This window comes from Scylla paramamosain, chromosome 21, assembly GCF_035594125.1.
Source record: "Scylla paramamosain isolate STU-SP2022 chromosome 21, ASM3559412v1, whole genome shotgun sequence".
Lineage (NCBI taxonomy): Eukaryota > Metazoa > Arthropoda > Malacostraca > Decapoda > Portunidae > Scylla > Scylla paramamosain.
Window position 1 is genome coordinate 20,257,601 of NC_087171.1, and position 8,461 is coordinate 20,266,061.

An 8,461-nucleotide genomic window follows, 5' to 3' on the forward strand; every position below is an offset into this window, starting at 1 on the left:
TGTAAGCTCTCTGAGGACTTTCCAGCTGTCAGATCACCGTGAATGTATGCTGTTGTACTTCAGTAATTTTCATATATTTATTTATTTATTTATTTATTTATTTATTTATTTATGTACTTTATTTCTTTCTCTTTTTTTTTCACTTATTATTGCTGTACTTTAACTGACTTCCACGTTCATTAACCTCACACCTTCCTGAGTGGGACCTAACTGGTGTTTCAAGGAGTATTGCAATCTTCCTCACACTGTCTAGGCTTATCTTCACGCTGAATAGCCACTTTTATTTGATTGTTTTACCAAGGTGGTGAGGGAAAGAGGAGGGAGGAGCCAAAGGTGAAGCCACTCTTTAGAACACGAAAGGAAGAGATTTTAGGTGGGTAAGGGTGTAAATAAAGAAGGGAGAGAGGTGGATTGAAGGAAGTGAAGGAGAGGACAAGAATGGGGAAGAAGCTGAAGAGAGAGATGAAAGGAAGGGAGACAATAAGAAAAAGGTGAGGATTCTCTCTCTCTCTCTCTCTCTCTCTCTCTCTCTCTGGGTTATCATAAGCTGTGACCAATTAGAATTTTTATTTAATAATCTGACAAGCTCTCTCTCTCTCTCTCACAAAACAATTAGTCACAACAATCATGTGCTGTAACATGGAACATCTGTCCAATTGACACGAGAGGGTAACAGGCCACTATGTACCATTGGCTGCTGTGTACCACTGGCTGCTATGTACCATCCATGGCTGCTATGCATTGGCTGCTGTGTACCACTGGCTGCTATGTACCATCCATGGCTGCTATGTACCTGGCTGCTATGAACCATCAGTTATGTACCATTATTATCGTAATCAAAATACAGATAAATTAACAACTTATGGAAAAGGGGGAGAGAGAGAGAGAGAGAGAGAGAGAAAATTTATGATAGCCTACAAGAAATTAACTAAGCACCAAACAATGGACAACTTAGCAACTCCAATGGACCTACTCATTATCTGCTTTGAAACTCCAGTGGACTTTCTATTTTCTTTGAAACTCCATTGGACCTGCACCCTCAGTTATCCTTCTGGTACTGCACACAAAGCACCCTAAATACAACAAAACTCACCCAAACCACACTCAAAACACCTCTAAATATAACAAAACTCATCCAATCACACCTAAGACATGCTTAACATCCAAACACACTCAAAATACCCCACAACACCCAAATGTACCCACAAAACTCACCCAGAAACACATAAAACACATATTATTCATCCAAAAACATGCTCAAAACACCCCACCACCTCAAAATATCCATAAAACTCACTCAAACACACCTAAATAATGCTGAATACATCCAAGACACTCAAAACACTCTGATATACCCACAAAACTCATCCAACATAACTAAAATACACTCAAAACACCTTCAACTACCCGCAAAACTCACCCAAACACTCAAAAAAGCCAAAACACACCCAAAACATCCCAAAACTCATTCAAACACACCAAAAACATCCCACAACAAGATACGCCCAAACCACACTAAGACGCACCCAGAACACCCCACACAAACTCAAATAAAAGACCCGAAACAAATCCAAACTCACAAGAAACACTTGAAACACCCTAAATAAACTCAAAACAAACTCACAACACCTCAATATGCCTAAAACACACCCAAAACACTCCACAATATACTCAAAACACTTTACAAGATTAAATACACGTAAAATACACCTAAAAACATCCTAAGCCACACTTTAAACACCCTAAATTCACACAAAACACATATATAATAGCAAATATACATCCTAATCACACTTAAACATTCACAAAACACTCCACAACACTCCTAAATACATCCAAAACACACTTAAAACACCCAAAACACATGAAATATTACAGAGAAAAAGCAGGGCAGGAAGAAAAACTAAGCTAAACATGGTCTTCTTGGTATTTACCTGCTATGCCCCCTCCTCCTTCTCCCCCATTTCTCCTTACTACTTCCTCCTCCTCCTCCATTTATCTATTTTTCTCCTTCTACTACTACTACCGCACCCAGAACACCCCACACAAACTCAAATAAAAGACCCGACACACATCCAAACTCACCCGAAACACTTGAAACACCCTAAATAAACTCATAACAAACTCACAACACCTCAATATGCCCCCAAACACACCCAAAACACTCCACAATATACTCAAAACACTTTACAAGACTAAATACACGTAAAATACACCTAAAAACATCCTAAGCCACACTTTAAACACCCTAAATTCACACAAAACACAGATATAATAGCAAATATACATCCTAAACACACTTAAACATTCACAAAACACTCCACAACACTCCTAAATACATCCAGAACACACTTAAAACACCCAAAACACATGAAATATTACAGAGAAAAAGCAGGGCAGGAAGAAAAACTAAGCTAAACATGGTCTTCTTGGTATTTACCTGCTATGCCCCCTCCTCCTTCTCCTGCATTTCTCCTTACTACTTCCTCCTCCTCCTCCATTTATCTATTTTTCTCCTTTTACTACTACTACCGCAACCAGAACACCCCACACAAATTCAAATAAAAGACCCGACACACATCGAAACTCACCCGAAACACTTCAAACACCCTAAATAAACTCATAACAAACTCACAACACCTCAATATGCCCCCAAACACACCCAAAACAGTCCACAGTATACTCAAAACACTTTACAAGACTAAATACACGTAAAATACACCTAAAAACATCCTAAGCCACACTTTAAACACCCTAAATTCACACAAAACACAGATATAATAGCAAATATACATCCTAAACACACTTAAACATTCACAAGACACTCCACAACACTCCAAAATACATCCAAAACACACTTAAAACACCCAAAACACATGAAATATTACAGAGAAAAAGCAGGGCAGGAAGGAAAACTAAGCTAAACATAGTCTTCTTGGTATTTACCTGTTATGCCCCCCCTCCTCCTTCTCCTCCATTTCTCCTTACTACTTCCTCCTCCTCCTCCTCCATTTATCTATTTTTCTCCTACTACTACTACTACCGCACCCAGAACACCCCACACAAACTCAAATAAAAGACCCGACACACATCCAAACTCACCCGAAACACTTGAAACACCCTAAATAAACTCATAACAAACTCACAACACCTCAATATGCCCCTAAACACACCCAAAACACTCCACAATATACTAAAAGCACTTTACAAGATTAAATACAGGTAAATTACACCTAAAAACATCCTAAGCCACACTTTAAACACCCTAAATTCATACAAAACACAAATATAATAGCAAATATACATCCTAAACACACTTAAACATTCACAAAACACTCCACAACACTCCTAAATACATCCAAAACACACTTAAAACACCCAAAACACATGAAATATTACAGAAAAAGCAGGGCAGGAAGAAAAACTAAGCTAAACATGGTCTTATTGGTATTTACCTGCTATGCCCCTTCCTCCATTTCTCCTTACTACTTCCTCCTCCTCCTCCTCCATTTATCTATTTTTCTCCTTCTACTACTACTACCGCACCCAGAACACCCCACACAAACTCAAATAAAAGACCCGACACATCCAAACTCACCCGAAACACTTGAAACACCCTAAATAAACACAAAACAAACTCACAACACCTCAATATCCCCCAGACACACCAAAACACTCCACAATATACTCAAAACACTTTACAATACTAAATACACGTAAAATACACCTGAAAACATCCTAAGCCACACTTTAAACACCCAAAATTCACACAAAACATAGATATAATAGCAAATATACATCCTAAACACACTTAAACATTCACAAAACACTCCACAACACTCCTAAATACATCCAAAACACACTTAAAACACCCAACACACATGAAATATTACAGAGAAAAAGCAGGGCAGGAAGGAAAACTAAGATAAACATGGTCTTCTTGGTATTTACCTGTTATACCCCCTCCTCCTTCTCCTCCATTTCTCCTTACTACTTCCTCCTCCTCCTCCTCCTCCATTTATCTATTTTTCTCCTTTTACTACTACTACCGCACCCAGAACACCCCACACAAACTCAAATAAAAGACCCGACACACATCCAAACTCACCCGAAACACTTGAAACACCCTAAATAAACTCAAAACAAACTCACAACACCTCAATATGACCCCAAACACACCCAAAACACTCCACAATATACTCAAAACACTTTACAAGACTAAATACACGTAAAATACACCTAAAAACATCCTAAGCCACACTTTAAACATCCTAAATTCACACAAAACACAGATATAATAGCAAATATATATCCTAATCACACTTAAACATTCACAAAACACTCCACAACACTCCTAAATACATCCAAAACACACTTAAAACACCCAAAACACATGAAATATTACAGAGAAAAAGCAGGGCAGGAAGGAAAACTAAGCTAAACATGGTCTTCTTGGTATTTACCTGTTATGCCCCCCCTCCTCCTTCTCCTCCATTTCTCCTTACTACTTCCTCCTCCTCCTCCTCCATTTATCTATTTTTCTCCTTCTACTACTACTACCACACCCAGAACATCCCACACAAACTCAAATAAAAGACCCGACACACATCCAAACTCACCTGAAAGACTTGAAACACCCTAAATAAACTCATAACAAACTCACAACACCTCAATATGCCCCTAAACACACCCAAAACACTCCACAATATACTAAAAGCACTTTACAAGACTAAATACAGGTAAATTACACCTAAAAACATCCTAAGCCACACTTTAAACACCCTAAATTCATACAAAACACAAATATAATAGCAAATATACATCCTAAACAAATACAGGTAAATTACACCTAAAAACATCCTAAGCCACACTTTAAACACCCTAAATTCATACAAAACACAAATATAATAGCAAATATACATCCTAAACACACTTAAACATTCACAAAACACTCCACAACACTCCTAAATACATCCAAAACACACTTAAAACACCCAAAACACATGAAATATTACAGAAAAAGCAGGGCAGGAAGGAAAACTAAGCTAAACATGGTCTTCTTGGTATTTACCTGCTATGCCCCCTCCTCCATTTCTCCTTACTACTTCCTCCTCTTCCTCCTCCATTTATCTATTTTTCTCCTTCTACTACTACTACCGCACCCAGAACACCCCACACAAACTCAAATAAAAGACCCGACACACATCCAAACTCACCCGAAACACCCTAAATAAACACAAAACAAACTCACAACACCTCAATATCCCCCAGACACACCCAAAACACTCCACAATATACTCAAAACACTTTACAATACTAAATACACGTAAAATACACCTGAAAACATCCTAAGCCACACTTTAAACACCCTAAATTCACACAAAACATAGATATAATAGCAAATATACATCCTAAACACACTTAAACATTCACAAAACACTCCACAACACTTCTAAATACATCCAAAACACACTTAAAACACCCAACACACATGAAATATTACAGAGAAAAAGCAGGGCAGGAAGGAAAACTAAGATAAACATGGTCTTCTTGGTATTTACCTGTTATACCCCCTCCTCCTTCTCCTCCATTTCTCCTTACTACTACTTCCTCCTCCTCCTCCTCCTCCATTCATCTATTTTTCTCCTTTTACTAGTACTACCGCACCCAGAACACCCCACACAAACTCAAATAAAAGACCCGACACACATCCACACTCACCCGAAACACTTGAAACACCCTAAATAAACTCAAAACAAACTCACAACACCTCAATATGCCCCCAAACACACCCAAAACACTCCACAATATACTCAAAACACTTTACAAGACTAAATACACGTAAAATACACCTAAAAACATCCTAAGCCACACTTTAAACATCCTAAATTCACACAAAATACAGATATAATAGCAAATATACATCCTAATCACACTTAAACATTCACAAAACACTCCACAACACTCCTAAATACATCCAAAACACACTTAAAACACCCAAAACACATGAAATATTACAGAGAAAAAGCAGGGCAGGAAGAAAAACTAAGCTAAACATGGTCTTCTTGGTATTTACCTGCTATGCCCCCTCCTCCTTCTCCTGCATTTTTCCTTACTACTTCCTCCTCCTCCTCCATTTATCTATTTTTCTCCTTCTACTACTACTACCGCACCCAGAACACCCCACACAAACTCAAATAAAAGACCCGACACACATCCAAACTCACCCGAAACACTTGAAACACCCTAAATAAACTCATAACAAACTCACAACACCTCAATATGCCCCCAAACACACCCAAAACACTCCACAGTATACTCAAAACACTTTACAAGACTAAATACACGTAAAATACACCTAAAAACATCCTAAGCCACACTTTAAACACCCTAAATTCACACAAAACACAGATATAATAGCAAATATACATCCTAAACACACTTAAACATTCACAAAACACTCCACAACACTCCTAAATATATCCAAAACACACTTAAAACACACAAAACACATGAAATATTACAGAGAAAAAGCAGGGCAGGAAGGAAAACTAAGCTAAACATGGTCTTCTTGGTATTTACCTGTTATGCCCCCTTCTCCTCCTCCTCCATTTCTCCTTACTACTTCCTCCTCCTCCTCCATTTATCTATTTTTTCTCCTACTACTACTACCTACATACCTGAGCTTGGAAACACCAGGAAAAACACTGGAAATTACGGTAAATACTGACGAGGAGACACTGTATCCGAGCGAGTCCCAGGACCATTGATGACGTCACAGGCGGGAGCTGCCGGCGCCCCGCTGGCTGACGTACGTAACATATTTCATTTCAAAATTGACCCATAGAAAAAACGAAGCTAGGCTCGAATGCCTTATATATTCTGACTTGACAATTACTTTAACTAATATTCACAATATCAAAACATCACCAGCCTGAGCAGTTGTAAAGAAATATTAATATGAAATATGGAAAAAGTGTTGAATCTTTGACACCATCAAAATCATTGAAAAGTCCACCCATTTCATTTTACACCAATGAAAAAACACTTTAAAAAATCTGAAGTGTTTTTCTAAACAATGCAAAGTTAGTTACAAGCTAAGATATTCAAATAAAAAATCCACAAAATGACAAAATCACCACTTTTAACGGCATCAAAAGCTATTTTAGATTCCACACACTTAGCTCATCAGAAACGCAAAACACTTTAAATATCATAAACGATTTTTTGAAGCAATAAAACCTTCATTACAGCCTCAAATAAAAGAGCCAAAAACCGGGTCCGGTAAATTTCACCGTCAAAACAGTCCTATATTTATGCAAAAAACAGCAGCAAATTCACCACATTTACTTAACTGAGGCAAGAAATGCACTTCAAAAGCAACGAAATATTTTTATAAATCATAAAAACTTACTATAGAAACCAAATAAAGTCATTCAAAAAAATTCAAAAAAATATTGGAACCCAACAAGTTGGCTCAGGCAGCATTCCATCATGGCGGCCGCCGGGGGAGACCTTAGTGGGGTAGCCAGCGGCCATGTTGCCTTAATTATTCGTTCATGAGACCAAAAGTAGGCAATGGTGGATTTATCTGACCAGCGAATATGAAGGCCAGACATGTGATTCTATCTTATGACATGTTTGGCTTCCAGTAAATGAGAGACGAAGCAAATAATGACTGAAAACACTGACGTCCTGCCTCTACCTCAGCAGACAGCTTGTTTACAAATTAACGAATCTTTCATTATTTGCCTAAATCTCCAAGTTTCCATACTCCTATGTGAACAAACTCTAAAAATAAGTCAACAACCTTAAAACATGCCTAAAAAAGACGAATAATAAAACCTAAATAAACGAGACACTACAGGGAGGAGGAGGATGTAGTGAAGGCAGGAAGGCTGACTGAGGTGAGGCTGGCACCGCTGGACTCACCTTACATATTCGTGCCTCTCTGGTGCTGCTTGGCGGTGCTCGGTACAGGGAAAAGCTGCCGGGAATACGGAAACACTGGTTAAAAGAGCGTGTGGGGCAAGACTGACCAGTGTTGACCAAAACAATGTAGCCAGCCAGCCAGCCACCCGCTCTCCCTCCCCAGCGCCACGTATCACTGCTCCAACCACACTCACTATTACACACACTAACACTCACTAAAGGTGACATGTTATCACATAATATGTCATATAATATCCTCACTTCCTCACTTCCCTTTCCCCACTCCACACCCACTACGACTACGTGATTATGAAGTAAAATTTCACTCACTGCTGCACCGTGTCACCGCAGCAAACACGAACGAGCGCAGGGTAGGCTCAACTAAAATGCTTCTCTCTCTCTCTCTCCCTCCTCACGACTGTTTCTCAAAGCAAAAATGATAATTACCAGGGTTTTCAAGAGTGTTTCTCCTGTTAATAATATAGATCTGTCACTAGAACTGTAAAAACACCCTTAAAAAACTGTATTA

The 8,461-nt window shown here is 38.6% G+C and overlaps 1 long non-coding RNA gene across 1 annotated transcript; it reads right to left on the bottom strand.

Moving 5' to 3' along the window:
* Positions 1-552: 552 nt before the first annotated feature.
* On the bottom strand, positions 553-8,211 carry LOC135111202 (uncharacterized). Its single transcript, XR_010273615.1, has 2 exons — positions 7,933-8,211; positions 553-797 (listed from the first exon to the last, which is right to left on the bottom strand). It is a non-coding gene; the product is annotated as an uncharacterized LOC135111202 (long non-coding RNA).
* Between the last annotated feature and the right edge of the window lie 250 nt (positions 8,212-8,461).